Raw genomic sequence first — 20203 nt, forward strand, 5'->3', positions numbered from 1 at the left:
CGTTCGCGGGGAAAATTTTCAAGGTGTAACATTCTCCCCCCCTTTTGGAACATTCGTCCTCGAATGTTAAACACTCGGGATCCTACGAAAATTTCGCTAGAGTTTCCCCTGTAATTTGGCACTACCAACATGCCACAACAACCCATAATATCATCGCCTCACAGGGCTACATCACAATATCAACATACCTATGGCCACACACGACCAAAATCATGAAAAGTAAGCATATATACCTTATATCATTAGTGTTTCATCTTGAATATCTTCTGGGGGTTGGAATAAATGCGGGTATCTGGATCGCATACTTTCTTCCGCTTCCCATGTCTTTTCCTCTCGTTTACTACTCCTCCATAGAACCTTAACTGAGGTCACCTCTTTGTTTCTAAGCCTCCGTACTTGACTATCTAGTATGGCAATGGGTACTTCTTCATAAGTCAACTTTTCTTCCACCTGCACATCACTTATTGGCACGATCTTAGTAGGGTCTCCAACACATTTCCGAAGCATCGGGACATGAAAACCTGGATGGACTGACTCCAAATCCGGAGGTAACTCTAGCTCATAGGCCACTTTGCCTATCTTTCGTACAATCTCATAGGGCCCAATGTATCGGGGACTAAGCTTCCCCTTTTTGCCAAATCTCATGACGCCCTTTATTGGCGACAATTTCAAGAATACCCAATCTTTCACTTGGAACTCTAAGTCTCTTCGACGATTATCCGCACAGGACTTTTGACGACTTTGGGCTGCTAACAACCGATCTTGTATGAGCTTGACTTTCTCTATAGCTTGTTGGACCAAGTCTGACCCTATCAACTTAGTCTCTCCTGGTTCAAACCACCCAATTGGGGATCTACACTTCCGCCCATATAGGGCTTCATACGGTACCATTTGAATGCTAGAGTGATAGCTATTATTGTAAGCAAATTCAATGAGCGGCAAATGTTCATCCCAATTACCTCAAAAATCTAGCATACATGCCTGTAACATATCTTCAAGAGTCTGAACGGTGCGCTCAGCTTGCCCATCGGTCTGCAGGTGAAATGCCGTGCTAAGGCTCACTTAGGTCCCTAAACCCTCTTGGAAAGACTTCCAAAAATTTGCTGTAAACTGAGTCCCTCTATCAGAGATAATAGATGCTGGAATACCATGGAGTCTCACTATCTCTTTAATATAAAGCCTTGCATAATCTTCTGCCACATAGGTTGTTCTGACCGGTAAGAAATGAGCTGACTTTGTGAGCCTATCCACAATCACCCATATAGAATCATACTTACGTCGAGAACGGGGCCAATATATAGACTTAAGATCATGATACATTTTCGTCGCACCGGGGTGAACAGAATAACGGGAATAATGAGCTTCTTTCAGTATCTGGTGGCGTAAACCTGCCACACCGGGAACACATAATCTGCCTCGACATCGAAGAACTCCATCTTCTGACAGCTCAAATGATGAATCCTCTTTCTGAGGGAATGTATCTCTGTAATGCATTAGCATAGGATCTTCGTATTGTCGCTCTTTCACTTCCGTTACTAGCGACGAGACCGCTGAATCCTAAATAGTAGTTCCCTTGCTACCTGAGTCAACTACTCGAACTCCTAGACTAGCTAGTTGCTGGAGCTCACGAGCTATTTCTCTTTTCTTTGGTCATACATCACATAAACTTCCCATAGATCTGCGGCTAGGGGCATCAGCCACAACATTTGCCTTTCCGAGGTGATACATGATATCGACATCGAAGTCTTTTAGCAATTCCAACCATCGTCGTTGCCGCAAATTCAACTCTTTCTGCTTGAAGATATACTGAAGACTCTTATGATCAATATAAATATCCACATGGACACCATATAAATAATGTCTCCATATCTTTAATGCATGAACCACTGCGGCCAATTCTAGATCATGGGTAGGGTAATTCCTCTCATGTTTCCGCAAATGCCTTGAAGTATACGCAATCACCTTTCCATGTTGCATCAATACCCAGCCTAGCCAAACACCTGAAGTATTGCAATAAATAACATATCCTTCCAATCTCTCTGGAAGTGTTAAGACTGGGGTGGAAGTCAATCTACCTTTCAACTCTTGGAAACTACGTTCACAGGCATCTGTCCACAGAAACTTTGCTGATTTCTGGGTCAACTTTGTGAGCGGGGTAGCAATAGAAGAAAAACCTTCAACAAATCTCCTGTAATAACTTGCTAAGCCTAGAAAGTTACGAACGTCCGTAGGAGTTATGGGCCTTGTCCAAGTCTTCACGGCCTCAATCTTTTGATTATCCACTCGAATACCATCTGCGGAAACAATGTACCCCAGGAATGCCACTGAGTTCAACCAAAACTCACACTTGGAGAATTTTGCAAACAACTCTCAAGTTCAAAGAACTCCAAGGATAGTACGCAAATGATCCGCATGTTCTGCCTCGGATCTAGAATACACCAAGATATCATCGATGAATACAATCACAAATAAATCCAGAAAGGGCCTGAACACATTGTTCATCAAATCCATAAACACTGCCGGTGCATTAGTTAGCCCAAATGACATTACCCGGAACTCAAAATGACCATATCTTATTCTGAAAGCTGTCTTAGGGATATCTTTCTCCCTAACTCTCACTTGGTGATATCCGGATCTCAAATCTATCTTCGAAAACCATTTGGCGCCTTTCAATTCATCAAATAAGTCATCAATCCTCGGGAGAGGATATTTATTATTAATCGTCACCTTATTCAATTGTCGATAATCAATGCACATTCTCAAGGAGCCATCTTTCTTTCGGACAAACAATACGGGTGCTCTCAACGGGAATGAACTAGGCCTAATAAAGCCTTTATCAAGCAAGTCTTTCAACTGCTCCTTCAACACTTTCGATTCTGCGGGTGCCATTCTATAGGGAGGAATAGATATAGGCTTAGTGCCTGGCAACACATCAATAGCAAAATCAATCTCCCGCTCGGGAGGAAGGCCTGGAAGCTCTTCCGGGAACACATCCGGAAATTCATTTACTACAGGAACTGACTGAAGAGTCGGTGATTCAGCTTCTACATCTTGAACCCGAACAAGATGGTAAATGCAACCTTTCGTGATCATTTTCCTTGCCTTTAGATAGGAAATAAACCTAACTTTTGGTGACACCGTATTTCCTTTCCATTCTAAAACTGGTTCTCCCGGAAATTGGAAACGAACCATTTCCATTCTACAATCAACTTTGGCGTAGCAAAAAGCCAACCTATCCATGCCTATAATAACATCAAAATCCACCATTTCTAACTCATGCAAATAAATCATGGTACGACGATCACAAATCACAACTACACAATTTCTATATACTCGGCTAGCTATTACCGATTCACCAACGGGTGTAGACACCTCAAAAGGTTTGACGACTCCGGTTCGACTCTAAATCGACCCCCAATATATGGAGTAACATATGAAAATGTGGAATCTAGATCAATCAAAGCATATACATCATGAGAAAATACCGATAATATACCTGTGACCACGTCAGGAGAAGACTCAAGATCTTGGCGTCCAGCCAAAGCGTAAACACGGTGCTGAGGACCACTAGAACTGGGAATTCTCCCTCTGCCTCTACCATGGCCGACTGGCGCATGTGAACCTGGCCCCATAAGGCGCACAGATGCTGAAGACTCGGCTGCCGACCCTGAAGGCTGGGTCCTACCTCTACCATGAACTGAGGGGCAATCACGCATGATATGGCCTGGTCGACCACATGAATAGCAAACATCTGAACCCAATCGACATCGACCCCAATGCAGCTTCCCACACTGGAATATCGTAGTGCGGGTGGCCTTTCCTAACTCGAATCATCTCTAAACTGAGACCCCGAATAACTCTGACCCGGCCCAGAACGAATGGATCTATCAAATCTCTGGCCGGAAAACAGTGGAGGTGCACTAGTCATAGAATAGCCTGAGTGCCTAGAAATTTGCTGCCTGTGCCCACCTCTAAACTCACTCATCGGACTTGAGGATCTGGCCCTCTTGCTATGACCCCTATCCTGCTCGCGTTCACTTCTCTGCTGTTGTAAACTTTCTTCTAACTTCTGAGCATGAGCCTGAATGCATGCAATATCCATATTGTCCTGAAGGGACGCAATCAAGCACCTATCCATCAAATGCGGCCCTAGGACTTTCACAAATCGGTGTACTCGGTCACCCATATCCGCTACCATGGCCGAAGCATACCTAGCCAAGGAATTGAAGCGGAGATTATACTCTAGAGCACTCATGCTACCTTGCCTCAAGTTTAACAACTTATCGGCTCTAGCTCGCCGAACTTCTGGAGGCATATAGTGTCGGAGGAAAGCATCAACAAACTCTTTCCATACCGGGGGAGGTGCATTGGCTCCCCGTGAAGCCATCCAAATCATGTACCATTGGATCGAGACATCTCTCAGCCTATACGACGCTAACTCCACTGATTTGGTGGCCGAAGCATGTATCAGTCGAAGCGTCCTCAACATACCATCAAAAAAATCCTGAGGGTCCTCCTCCAGCTTTGATCCAAAGAATTCCGGAGGGTTCAACGTAATGAAGTCGCGGGCCCTTGCACTAACAGCCCTATCACCTTGCCCTGCACTTTGCCGCTGAGTCTGAACAGCAACCAACTGAGTAAGCAGACGTATGGCCTCTTTCACATCTTGGCCTGAAGCACCTGGTGGAGGAGCTGGAGGTGCTGGAGCTGGGGCTGAGGCTCCCTCGCGCTCCTCTAATATAGGTAGTGAACGGGAGGACTAAGATTGAGCCGCACTTTGGGACTCACATCCCTTTACTACCGGTGGCGGTGCTCTTTCAGCCCGCTTTTCTGCCACCGTCTTGCCCTTTTGGGCTACTATAGCCTTTCTCATTACAGGCATTTCTGAAATACACAACACACGATTAAGGAACAATAATTTCTTACATCATAGCTCTATCGCACAATTCTTATGAGGAAAGAAGGTCAATCATTCCTAAAATGCCCGCAGCTTCTTGTTTATAAGTGTGGCCCGCAACACACCCATAACCAAGACTCTACTAGACACGGTTCGTAGACACACCCTAGGACAGAACTGCTCTGATACCACTTTTGTCACGACCCGTCTAGGGGGCCGCGACTAGCGCCCGGTGCTAGCCTACTCGGGCACCCCTTGGCTTGCACTTACACTTACTACATTTCTATTCATCAGTCATACTAGTGTCGTTGGACAACAATGCCTTTATATAATCATTGGCATCTACACAACGTCAATGTACATGAGCCGACAAGGCTAAAAAAATGATATACAAAATATAGGCCGACAAGGCCAAACATATCTAACCACGTACACATGTCTACGAGCCTCTAAGGAGAGTATGTCATATCACATAAGCGGGACAGGATCCCGCTATGCCCATAATTATGTACACAAAAGAATAAGTACCCAAAGGTTATATCTCCGAATGAAATGGAGCTCTGCTATGTAGTCCCAGAGAATAAAGCTATGGATCAAGTCTGTCTCCCTGTGCACCTGCGGGCATGACGCAGCGTCCACAAAAAAAGGACGTCAGTACGAAGAATGTACTGAGCATGTAAGGCATGATCAATATCAATGTAGAAGCATAATAAGCAACATGAAAAATAGCACAGGATGGGAGATGGTAATATCATCGTCATAAGCACTTGCCTTTCATAGAAACTTGCCATTCTAATGCGTATTTGTGTACATATATCCATATCCGTATCCATAATCGTATCCATTCTATATTTATATTCATATTCGCATACATACTCGTATATATATCATATTCATATTCATATCATATACATAGCATTTACATAGCATACCCGACCATGCCGGATCTGTGCTTCATACATACTTGGCCAACCAAGGCTCAAGGTTACACATACCTGGCCCCACCAAGGCATCAGGGTTACATCTACCTGGCCCTACCAAGGTGTCAGGCTTATATCTACATGGCCCTACCATGGCGTCAGGGTTATCCGTTCCATCTGCAGAGGTGTGCGCGCATTACATAATCATATACATATTTATTTACATATCCTACCCGGCTTCATAAGCTCGGGGTTCCATAATAGTCATACATAGATACATATACATAATAGCTCATAAGCGTCTTTACTATTATAGCTACTATCACCGTCTTCATCGTTATCGTCATCGCTATTACCACCATAGTCGTCTTCCATATCATTGTCACTATTATCATTATTCGTCACATCTATCTTTATAGGCTTACTCGTCATACGAGGAACTTAGCACAATCGTGGTGTATCAAGAATCGTGAGCTTACAAGCTCGGAAGGTCACATCATTTGAAAGATATCAGTCATATAGAAGATTTAGACGTTTGGCCAAAGAACTATTCCTTTTGAATGAAGGGGCCTTACATACCTTTCCGTTGAACTATTCTACACTTGTACATTCTCCTCCGAAGCTCACATCTCTACCTTCATTAAAGTCATACTATCATTAGAGTCGATAGCTAGCATACATGACAAAAACTAGAGAATATTTGGCAACGTCTCGTCTATTTATACGACATTATTCTATAGCGTATATCAACTCTCAAACGTCTATAATACATTCACAATACAATAACGATAGTCATTATTCATCCACATTATCCATGGCCATAACGCACGACGACGTCCATTCTCATACATTTCTCATCTCATGTTCTAAACATCATTAATAACATATTTACATCACAACACATCAAGAATCGTAACTCAAGTTAAGCTATTTCTCAAAATGGCACTATTCCACATTCATGACCCATTTTTCTATACCCTTCTACAATCCAAGTATTTCAACTCTCAAATACCTTACACAACATAGAAATATCATAAATCTTACCTTAGATGTCGTAGGAACAAGCCTTGGTTGATAATACTTCACTTGAGCAAAAATCCTAGTTCATCTCCAATGAGATTTCTTGTCTTGTATGATCTTTAATGGGTTTTCTTACACTTGATTCACTTGGTTAATGTTGTTGATCACTAATAATACTTGAATTATTGTGGAATAAATGTAGAGAGAAGGGGTGAAATGTGGAAATGAAATAATAAACTCGGTCCCCCTTTTAATATCCCAAAATCTGATCTGAAATGAACAATCGTCGAAAGTGCAACAGTGGTCGTAAACTCAGTTTACGATCCGTATTCCAGTTTACGGGCCGTATTTCGTGGATATATTTAATCATACAGAACCAGAAAGTCAGGCTGAGACATGGTGATTTACGAACACAGTTTACGGGTCGTATTTCAGTTTACGGTTCGTATTTCAAGTCGTCTTTAACCATTTAAGCATTTGACAGAAAGTTGAAGTTTTGGAAGTTGAAATACGACATGGCAGTTTACGGCCCGTAAATTACTTTACGGTCCGTATTTCATTTTACGATCAACTGGCCAAAGTGCAAATCTGCAACTTTCCACATTTTCAGAACCTATAGTTAGTCATTATGGAGCATAACCTATCTCTTATTGCAATTGCCTTTGGAATCTTACTTAGGGTCGTCAAACGTCGTTCCGTTCTTATTAAAACATCGTACACGCTATGCCCTTTGTTAGCCTATCCACTGTACGTTCGCGGGGAAAATTTTCAAGGTGTAACAACGTGTTGGGAAGTTTCTAGGACTATTGAGAATGTAAGATGCTGAATAAATGGAGTTAATGGGGTATTTATACCCCTCATAATTTGGTTCCACCGACCTTCTCAAGTGGGACCTGCCGAAGCCATTTGGCAGCTTGGAGTCTTTATCTTAAAATGGCCATGACTCCCTTCTCCGATGTCATTTTGATGAGCGGTTTGTTGCGTTGGAAACTAGACTCGTCGAAATTCACTTTTGTATTTTGAAACACCTTAAAACATCTAATATACCTGGAGATATACCCCTCCAAAATTGACCCAAAATTCTGTCCAAAATTCTGCCACCTTTTTTCCAAACTTTCGACAAACGTATTTTCTTTGATTTGCTTGGTCTCAAAATCTTCTAAAACTCTCCATACATGATATTTATCATTAATAATACTTGATAATGGTCATGTCCTTTGGTTCCAAGGTTGTCATTCTCGGTTACAACTTATGGGATCGTAATTCATCCTTTACTTCATTGTTACGTACTTTCCATGGCTTGTACCTTCCAACACTTCATGGGACATCTCCAATACTCCATTAATACGGTGAAGTACGTGGCATGCTCATGCTCTGAAAGTGCGAGGTGTAACATCCTTCCCCCATTAGGAACATTCGTCATAGAATGTCATAGTTTGTAAATCGACGACATCATCTTTGATTCCCCAGAACGGTTATCCTCCCCTTAAAGTCTGATTACCATGTGCTTAAACTATAAATTGGGTCAGTCTCTTCTCGTTCTTCCTTAACTCTTTTATTGCACTCAATCGACTTCTTTCGCTTTTTTGTCCTCATGTACTTAATTAGAAATTAACTAGTATCCCACTCTCGTTCTGTTTCCATTATCGTAATTTTACCTTGCCATACCATAACTACTCATCGTTTTGCGAGTACTCCCTTTTTATCACTCCTTGTTTCCCCGTTAGTGGGTAGCTACCTTTCTCAAATACGGTGCCCTCTTTGTATCTACTCCTTCAGTGTCATCTTGGGCTATCCTTTTTGCACCCGTTGATCTTAAATATACACTGTATTGACTCCTTATAGTTCATTAGTCAGGCTCTCTGATCCTTTATATCCTTTTCACGATCTCTCCTACCCTGACACTCCAAATGCTTATTCAACATTACCTTGCTGCTAGTATGCATAATGGTTATGTTCCTTAAGCTATCCTCCCCAATTATTATTCTTCAATGCGTATAGCTTGGGACAATCTATAATTCGAGTTCAAACTGAATTCGTAGCTCACAACATCTTTGAGCTCCTACTAAAACTTTTTCTTTAGCTTCCTTTAATCCTTTTGCCTCAAACTTGCAATCTAACTTATAATTATAAGGTTAGGGCAATTCTCACTCTACCACAACTTGTTCTCTAATATCGGTGTGGTATACTTACCCTTGATTTCCTCATTTCGGTGATCACTCAGTTAACTTTCATTCCTTGTTGGCTTTCCGAGATGTCCATTCCCATCTGCGGGGCACAACCTTATGCTGATAGTTCATAGAATTCTATAATATATACCCTTATGCTCAGTATGGTTAGAGACCCATGATATACTTTCTAATTTCTGGTGATGCTGCTACCTTTCCATCCGCACCTACATCGTTCTTCCTTTCCTTAGAGATCACCACACCATTTATCGTTAATCCTTTTGTTCACTTAGCTCACTTATCCGAAATTTTCCTTCACTACTTATTTACATCCCACCTATGCGTTTTAGTTCTTCTAGTGTTTTGCCACTTCTTGTTCGTATCGTGAAACCATTGCCAATATACTCTCTTCTTTCTTCTCTTTCCCATCGCCAAGGCTAGTCCATACTCATGACTATTCCCTGTATATCCTTCCATTTCCTTTATAGTCAAATCTCAATATTCCTTATCCTCATCCCATGTCATTGATGTACTACCTCCCGGCTAGCTTTGTTAGTTCATTATCCTCTCGCTTGTCCTTGGTGATTGTTCAATTTTTCTTCCTTTCCCTGATGTTATAGCATTAGGACTTTCCACTCTAACCTGCAGTGAGAATAATTACCAACTAACCTCATAACATTTGTTACTTGAACTTCACTACCCTATTCGATTAATGCCCTCAGTATGTATAGCAACGTCGATTGCTGGGACACACATACCGGTTGGCATAGCCACATATGGGATGTCATACACATACATACATATATATGATTACTACCACCTTTCTTGCAAAGTACTTCCAAATCTCACCCACTCGTATCTACTACACCTTCTAACACCGGTGCCTTATTCCTTTACTCAAATTCTTTCCAGTATAGCTACCTCAAATGGTTCTATCAACTCAGGTTCATTCTGATTCTACTAGCAGCGAAGGGGGGTTATATATGACAAGGTGGAACCTTGATCTATCAATGCATATACGTCCCGGGAGAAAATCGATAAGTTACCAGTAATCAGATTAGGTGACGCCTCCTGATCCTGCCTACTAGCTAAAGAATATATGTGGTTCGAAGGACCGCTAGAACTAAAAGCTTTGCCATGACCTCCACCACGGCCTGCTGGTGCCTGAATACCCTTCCCCGTAGGGCGCATAGCTACAGAAGAAGATGAACTAGCAACCGACCCAGTAGGCTGAGCCATACTACCTCGACCACCTCTATAAGGACACTCTCTCATCATATGCCCTTGACGGCTGCAAGAAAAACAAGCACCTGCAACCAGACGACATTTCCCAAAATGGGGCCTACCACACTGAGAACACCGAGGCAAAGGTGGCCTCGACTGACTCGAACCTCTGTTCATCTGTGAACCTGAAGCCCTGGGGCTCTGACTGGCTCCTGAATACCCTGTACGGTCAAATCTCATACCCATGAACCGTGGCGGTGCACTCAGTGCTGGCTGGGAAGGATATCTAACATACTGTTAAGGTTGCCCCCCTTGAAACTCACCAGAATAACCCGCTAATCTAGCCCTCTTATGCTGGCCGTTGTTATGATCTCCATCTAGTTGATGTCCCTAGTGTCGATCCTCTACCCCCTGCGTGTATGCCTGTACCCGAGCAATATCCATACCTGGCTGAAGAGCCACTGCCATACAACCATCAATCTGATAACGATCTAGTCCCGTCACATAACGATGCACTCAATCTATCATATCAGCAGCGATAGTCAGCGCATATCTATCCAACGAGTCAAACTCAAGACTATACTCTCAAACGCTTCTGTCATTCTGCCTCAAATGCAAAAATCTGTCAACTCTAGCTCGCCTCATCTCTGGAGGCAGGAAGTGTCCAAAGAAGGCTTCTACAAACTCATCCCATACCGTATGAGGAGCATCCTCTCCCCTAGATAACTCCCAAGATTCATACCAATTAACATCTACATCCCGCAATAGATATGACGTCAACTCAACAGACTCAGTGTTACACCTCGAAATATTTCATGTCGTTGTATGGTAGATAGAATAACGTAGGATAAGAGTATATGATTTTTCTACAGGTAAAAAGTAGTACTTAACAGTTCTAATTAAGTTCCAAAGACATTTGAGGCAAGAGAAAAATGTTCGTTGCATAATGTCAAGTATAAGTCGTTTTGAAAAGGGTTTGCAAGTATCGAGCTAATGTTGATTTAATAATGTCTTGAGGAAAAGTTATAACGCCTCTTAGATGGTTAATGAAGTGTTAAACAAGTGCTAAGAAGGTTCTATAAGAATTGGATATCAAACAAAACGACAGAAATAATTTTAGAAAAGTGGAGTTATACGACCACTTATACGGTCCATATAACTTTATACTGTCCGTATAAGGGTCCGTATAACCCCAAAAGAAAAGGGGATTTCCCTGATGGTGAAATACGGTCACTTATACGGACCGTATAATATTATACGGACAGTATAAGGGTCCGTATAACTCTCGATGGGCTGAGTATTTTCCAAGTATAAATACATGTTGCCACTTCTAATTTCTCATTTTTCCAACTTCTCCACTTCTCTCTAAACCTCTAGAATAATCCACACACTTCATTTTCAAGGATTCAAGGGAAATCAAAGATCAAATACCAAAAACTAGAAGAATAGGGTTGATAGAAGCAAGAAATCTCTTTGGAATTCAAGCTAGGGTTTTCTCCAAGTAAAGCATTTCCATCCAAAATCCCATTCCTACACAATCAAAGGTGAGTTTTATGATCATTTCATGTTATTAAGAATATTGAATGGTTGAAAGACTTAGTTTGTGGAAGAAGGTAAAATATGGAGCTCAATTATGAAATAATGGTGTTCTTGAATAGTATTTTAACGTGAATCATAATTCTTGAGATGTTATGAGTATAATGTTATATAAATGATATTAAGAATATGGGAGAAGCATTATATGCGGATGAATGTGGTGTTGCCTTATGGCCATGGTTATGGGTGACCTTGAGAGGAAATATTGAGAATTGAATAATGACTAACTTGATGAAGTTTATCGATTATGATATTGTGGGTGTGTTGTTGACGTTTGGAAGTTGTTATATGAAATGGAGAAAGTTGTAGAAATAAGGGAAATGATGCCCAATTTTCGTTAGCTTTAGCTTAAGCTTAAGTGTGTTTCTGATTATCTAATTCTAGTACGAATTTCCTTGAATGTAGAATTACAAACTTAGAAGGACGCGTATAGTTGCCAAGTTAGAAAGGAGAAAAGGTATGTGAGGCTAGTCCCTTTTTTTTCTAAGGCATGACTTCCTTTAACTTTCCATGATGTTCTCATATTCCAAAATCTATGAGTCTATGACTACTAAGAACTACTCATGAGATAAGATAAGAGATATGTTACAAATATGATAATGATGATGATGAGTCTTAAGTCTAGAGATTCAGAAGCTCATGATATGACATTTCTACGAAGTTAATAATCCTTATGTGATTCTTTAATGTTATTCATTGTTGCTAGACTCACCTTATAATGTTAGTTCCTTCAAGGTGAGACATGATGATTATGACTACTCCATAATGGAATGGGGGGTTCTCGACCTTACGTCACCCCGATAGAGTTATAGCTTGTCCTTGAGTTTTTATGCATGCTTTATGATAAGTATATGATGATGAGGCTACACCATGCCTAGATGGCTGGGCATGACACTGCTAAGGCGAGCGGCTTATAATTATACCTTGCCTAGATGGCCGGGCATGACACCGCTAAGGCGGGCGGCTTGAGATAACACCGTGCCTAGATGGCTGGACATGACACCACTAGTGGGCGGCGTGTGATAGTTACCCAGACGCAGGTTAACGACGATGGTATGTTTGATGTGCATAACATGTGTTTTCCATTAAAAGCCAAGCAGGTTATATCTTCACTTCATGTTTCGTCATTTCCTTGTTATGTTAGTACTATTCATGCCTTACATACTCAGTACACTCTTCGTACTGACGTCCTTTTATTTTTGGACGCTGTGTTCATGCCCACAGGGAGACGACGCAGACCCGTAGGAGCTTATCTTATCAGTGGATTCACAGGAGCACTCCACTACAACGGAGGCGCTACTTATAGTCATATTATTTTGTGTGTATATTTTGGGTATGACGGGGTCATGTCCCATCCTTATGTCACAGTACTCTACTAGAAGCTCGTAGATACGGATGCGTGGTAGTTGATATCTTATGGACATATCGGTGTATATTTTGTATATCATTTTTGTAGAAATGAGGGCTTATATATATATATATATATATATATATATATATATATATATATATATATGTATGTAAATGTTGCCTTTGAGATTATGAATGTTCTAGTTGGGTATGATGATTAGCATAATGGGTGGTGCTCGGTAGTCAGCTCCGGGTACCCGTCATGGCCCTCTAGTCTGGTCGTGACAAAAGTGGTATCAGAGCAGTTCCGTCCTAGGGTGTGTCTACGAGCCGTGTCCAGCAGAGTCTCGTTTATGGGTGTGAAGCGTGCCACACTTATAAACAAGAGGCTATGGGGCATTTAGGAAAAATGACCATTCTTCTTTTTATTAGATCGTGCCATAGAGCCACGTTATAAGATTTTCTCCTGCCTAATTATGCGTAATGATTTCAGCGATGCTGGTAAAGAGAAAAGTCACAGCAACCCAGAAGGGCAAGGCTACGATAAAAAATCAGATGGAAAGGAATCCCCCAATAAATATAGAAGAAGGTGAATCTCATAATGAGGCTCCATCCAATACCTCTCACACTCCGCCTATTCTAGAAGAACAAGAGGGGGCTTAAGCTCTGGCTCCTATGCCTCCAGTTCCTCCACCGGGTGCTTCGGGTCAACAAATGACAGAAGCTATTCAGCTATTGACACAGCTAGTTGCCACCCAGGCTCAGCGGCAAGTACGGGTCTAGGTGACAGGGCAACTAGTGCTAGAGCCCATGATTTCATGAGTTTAAATCCCCTAGAATTTTTCGGGTTAAAGCCGGATGAAGACCCGCAAGGTTTTATTGATTAGATGCTGAGAACGTTGAGAATCATCCATGCCTCCGACACTGAATCTGTGGAGTTGGCATCTTATAGACTCCGGGATGTAGTGGTCTTATGGTATAATAATTGGATGTCTTCGAGGAAGGAAAATCCACCTTCCCCAGTTGGGCAAGAATTTGTAGATGCTTTCCTACGTCACTATTTTCCACCCGAGGTTCGAAGGGCCCGTGCTGACAGGTTTCTGAATCTAAAGTAAGGGAATATGAGTGCTCGGGAGTATAGTCTCCGTTTTAATTCATTGGCCCAGTATGCTTCCACTATGGTAGCCTATATGGGAGATAGAGTATATAGATTTGTGAGTGGCTTGGGGCCACAGTTGTTCAAATATTGCCTGACAGCTTCATTGCAAGAGGGGATGGATATTTCCCGTATTCAGGCCCATGCCCAGAACTTAGAAGAGCAGCAATATCCGCAAAGAAGTGAGCGCGATATTGATAGAAGGCAGAGTAAGAGGGCCAGATCTGCTAGTAGTGAGTATAGAGGGGGTCAGCAACAATATTCCAGGTATTCGGGTCAGTCCGCGACTTGGGCACCTCCTCAGTTTGCAGGCAAGAGATTTGATCGCCCCATTCATTCAATAGGGTCAGAGCTTGAGAGCTTCGGGTTCACTGTTTGGAGGTGATTATAGTCAGAGGAGACCACCGGTTCCACGATGTAGTCAGTGTAGAAAGTTACATAAGGGCCCGTGTCGCCAAGGTTCAGATGCTTGTTATTTTTGTGGACAGACTAGGCACGTGATGCGTGATTGTCTCTCGAGGTACGGTAGAGGTGGGGTTCAGCCCACAGGATACGCAACCGGTTCTTCCTCGTCCATGCGTCTGGTAAGGTAGACTCCCCAGATTTCAATAGGCCGCGGTAGGGGTAGAGGGGAAGCCTCCGGTTCAGGTGGTACCCAGCCCCGTATCTATGCTTCAGCTGGACGATAGGATCTTGATTCCTCCCCGGATGTAGTTACAGGTATACTATCCATATTCTTTCATGACGTTTATGCATTGACTGATCCAAGTTCTACGCTGTCTTACACTACTCCTTATATTGCTGATCGTATCGCGGTAAAACCCAAGCCAATTAAACCTTTTGAGGTATCTAATCCGGTTGGTGATCCCGTAATAGCTAGACAAGTGTATAAAAATTATGTGATTGTGGTATGTGATCATCAGACTAAAGTTGATCTGATTGAGCTGGAGATGCTACATTTTTATGTGATTATGGGCATGGATTGGTTAGTTTCTTGTTATGCTAATATGAATTGTAGAACGAAGATAGTTCGATTCCAATTTCAAAGAGAACCCGTACTTGAATGGAAAGGTAATACAGCATCTCCAAGAGGTAGGTTTATTTCTTACCTCACGGTGAGAAAGATGATTTCCAAAGGCTATATTTATCATTTAGTCCGAGTTCATGATACAGAAGCAAAGTCGCCAACTTTTCAATCCGTCCCGGTAGTAAATGAATTTCCGGATGTATTTCCAAATGAACTTCCAGGCCTTCCTCCGGAAAGAGAGATTGACTTTGCTATTGATGTGTTTCCGGACACTAAGCCAATATCTATTCCTCCTTACCGAATGGCTCCTGCAGAATTGAAAGAGCTAAAGGCACAACTGAAAGATTTTCTTGAGAGAGGATTTATTAGGCCCAGTTCATCACCGTGGGGAGCACCTGTCCTATTCGTGAAAAAGAAAAATGGTTCTCTACGAATGTGCATAAATTATAGACAATTGAACAAGGTGACAATCAAGAATAAATATCTGCTTCCAAGAATCGATGATTTATTTGACCAATTACAGGGTGCCAAATGGTTTTTCAAAATTGATCTAAGATCGGGGTATCACCAAGTGAGGGTTAGAGAAGAAAATATTTCGAAAACAGCTTTCAGAACTAGATATGGCCACTATGAATTCCGGGTGATGTCATTTGGGTTGACTAATGTTCCGGCGGTATTTATGAATTTAATGAATAATGTATTCAAACCTCTTTTAGATCTTTTTGTGATTGTGTTCATTGATGATATTCTAGTATACTCTTGGACAGAAGCGGAGCATGCAGACCATTTGCGTATTGTCCTTGGGATTTTTCGGACTCGCGAGTTATATGCGAATTTTTCAAAATGCGAGTTTTGGCTAAATTCTGTGACTTTCCTGGGCCACATTATTTCAGCTGATGGCATTCGAGTAGATGTTCAGAAAATTGAGGTTGTGAAGCCTTGGCCAAGGCCTACAATGCCTATAGAAGTTCGTAGTTTTCTGGGATTGGCAGGTTACTATAAAAGATTTGTGGAAGGGTTTTCCTCTATTTCAGCACCGTTGATGAAGTTAACTTAGAAATCAAAAAAACTTCAATGGACTGATGCCTGTGAACGTAGTTTCCAAGAATTAAAAGACAGATTGACTTCAGCCCCGGTCCTGACGCTCCCAGAAGGACCCGATGGATATGTTTTGTATTATGATGCCTCTGGTGTTTGGTTAGGCTGTGTGTTGATGCAACACAGTAAAGTCATTGCCTATGCTTCCCGACAGTTGCGAAAACATGAGAAGAACTACCCGACCCATGATCTTGAATTGGCCCTGATCTTGAATTGGTCGCGGTTATTCATGCGCTAAAAATGTGGAGACACTATTTGTATGGCGTTCATGTTGATATTTATACAGATCACAAGACTCTCCAATATATTTTCAAACAGGAAGAGTTAAATCTGTGACAAAGGCGGTGGTTAGAATTATTAAAGGATTATGATGTGAGTATTCTATACCACCCCAGAAAGGCGAATGTAGTAGCTGATGCACTTAGCTGCAAATCAATGGGAAGTCTATGTAAGCTCCCTTCGGATAAGAAAGAATTAACCCGTGAGCTCCACCAGCTAGCCAGCCTAGGAGTTCGTGTAATTGATTCAGGTGATGCAAGAATTGGTATTCACAACCCAGCTGTTTCGTCCTTAGATATGGAGGTGAGAGAGAGTAGTGAGAGAGCGCCAATATGAAGACCCTCAGTTGAGTTACTACAGAGATACATTTCCCGAGAAAGAGAAGTCACCATTTGAAGTTTCTACAGATGGAGCTCTTACGTACCGACACAGGCTATGTGTTCCAAATGCTGTGGGACTACGTCGTCGGATTCTAGAAGAAGCTCATTATTCTCGGTATTCCATTCACCCAATTGCGACAAAGATGTATCACGACCTCAAATTAATGTATTGGTGGGATGGAATGAAAAAGACAGCAAAATTTGAAGCGCAATGTCCAAATTGTCAACAAGTGAAGATTGAGCATCAAAATCTAGGAGGATTATTGAAAGCAATGGAAATTCGAGCCTGGAAATGGGAAGTGATTAACATGGATTTCATTGTAGGTTTGCCTCGTTCTCGGAAACAATATGACTCCATGTGAGTGATTATTGACAGATTCACCAAATCAGCTCATTTTCTTCCAGTCAGAACCACATCTTCAGCAGAAGATTATGTGAGGTTGTATCTTAAGGAGATAGTGCAACTTCATGGTGTCCCGATATCTATTATCACAGATAGACGAGCACAATTTACTACTAAATTCTAAAAGTCCTTTCAAGAAGGTTTGGGTACTCAGGTAAGGCTTAGCACCGCGTTTCATGCACAAACTGATGGGCAAGCCGAACGCACCATTCAGACCTTGGAAGATATGTTGCAGGCATGTGTGCTAGATTTCAGAGGTAGCTGGGATGATCACTTGTCTCTTATTGAGTTTGCATACAACAACAGCTATCATTCCAGTATTCGAATGGCCCCGTATGAAGCTCTATATGGAAGAAAGTGTAGATCCCCAATTAGGTGGTTTGAAGTAGGAGAGGTACAGCTAATAGGTCCAGAGTTGATTCAACAAGCGGTAGAAAAGATCAAGGTTATTCGAGATCGATTATTGAGAGCCCAAAGTCGCCAGTAATCTTATGCGGACAATCGTTGGCGAGACTTAGAATTTCAAGTTGATGGTTGGGTATTTCTGAAGCTATCACCGATGAAAGGCGTGATGAGATTTTACAAGAAGGGAAAATTAGTTCCTCGATACATTGGACCTTATAGGATTGTCCGCAAGATAGGCCAAGTGGCTTATGAACTGGATTTACCTCTAGAACTTGAATCAGTCCATCCAGTTTGTCATGTGTCAATGCTCCGCAAATGTGTTGGAGATCCAACTAGAATCATGCCGATAGATGATGTCTAGATTACTGAGAAGTTGACTTATGAAGAGGTGCCTATTGCCATACTAGATAGGCAAGTGCGGAAGCTCAGAAACAAAGAGGTGGCTTCGGTCAAAATCTTGTTGCGAAATAATAATCGAGAGGAAATGACTTGGGAAGCGGAAGAAAACATGAAGTCCAAATACCCACAATTGTTTCCACACCCAGAAGAGATTAAAGATGATACATCAGTATTATGAGGTATGTAATGTTTTACTTTTAGTGCTTTTGGTCGTATGTGGCCATAATTTCTCGCTATTGTGTTGTAGCCCTGTGAGGCAATGTTATTGTGGGCTGTTGTGACAGGATGGTAGCGCCATATTACAGGGGAAACTCTGGCGAAATTTTTGTAAAATTCCCGATAACTTAACATTCGAGGACGAATGTTTTTAAAAGGGGAAAGAGTGTTACACCTCGAAAAATTTCATGTCATCATATGGTAGATAGACTAACACAGGATAAGAGTATATGATGTTTATACAAGTAAGAAGTAGTACTTCATTTGAGGCAAGAGAAGAAAGTTCGTTGAAGAATGTCAAGTATAAGTCGTTTTGAAAAGGGTTTGCAAGTATCGAGCTAATGTTGTTTTAATAATGTCTTGAGGAAAAGTTATAATGCCCCTTAGATGGTTAATGAAGTGTTAAACAAGTGCTAAGAAGGTTCCATAAGGATTGGAGATCAAACGAAACGACAGAAATAATTTTAGAAAAGTGGAGTTATACGACCACTTATACGGTCTGTATAACTTTATACGGTCCGTATAAGGGTCCGTATAGCCCCAACAAAAAAGGGGATTTCCCTGATGGCGAAATACAGTCACTTATACGGACCGTATAATATTATACGGACCGTATAAGGGCTCGTATAACTCCCGACGGGCCGAGTATTTTCCAAGTATAAACATGTTCCGACTTCTGATTTCTCATTTTTCCAACTTCTCCACTTCTCTCTAAACCTCTAGAATATTCCACACACTTCATTTACAAAGATTCAAGGGAACTAAAGATCAAATACCAAAAAGTAGTAGAATCAAGTGCAAGAATGCTAGCTAGGGTTGATGGAAGCAAGAAATCTCTTTGGAATTGAAGCTAGGGTTTTCTCCAAGTGAAGCATTTCCATCCAAAACCCATTACTACATAATCAAAGGTGATTTTTATGATCATTTCATGTTATTAAGAATATTGAAAGGTTGGAAGACTTAGATTGTGGAAGAAGGTAAAATATGGAGCTCAATTATGAAATAATAGTGTTCTTGAATAGTAGCTTAACGTGAATCATAATTCTTGAGATGTTATGAGTATAATATTGTACAAATGATATTAAGAATATGGGAGAAGCATTACATGAGGATGAATGTGGTGTTATATTATTGCCACGGTTATGGATGACCTTGAGAGGAAATTTTGAGAATCGAATAATGACTAACTTGACGAAGTTTATCGATTATTATATTGTGGGTGTGTTGTTGACGTTTGGAAGTTGCTATATTATATGGAAAAAGTTGTAAAAACAAAGGAAATGCTGCCCAATTTTCGTTAGCTTTAGCTTAAGCTTAAGTGTGTTTCTGATTATCTAATTCTAGTACGAATTCCCTTGAATGTACAATTACAAACTTGGAACGAAGCGTATAGTTGGCAAGCTAGAAAGGCAAAAAGGTATGTGAGGCTAGTCCCTTCTTTTTTCTAAGGCATGACTTCCTTTAACTTTCTATGATTTTCTCATATTCTGGAAACTATGATTCTATGACTACTAAGAACTACTCATGAGATAAGATAAGAGATATGTTACGAATATCATAATGATGATGATGATTCTTAAGTCTAGAGATTCAAAAGCTCATGATATGACATTTCTACGAAGCTAATGATCCTTATGTGATTCTTTGATGTTATTAATTGTTGCT

This window comes from Lycium barbarum, chromosome 5 (genome assembly GCF_019175385.1).
Source record: "Lycium barbarum isolate Lr01 chromosome 5, ASM1917538v2, whole genome shotgun sequence".
Lineage (NCBI taxonomy): Eukaryota > Viridiplantae > Streptophyta > Magnoliopsida > Solanales > Solanaceae > Lycium > Lycium barbarum.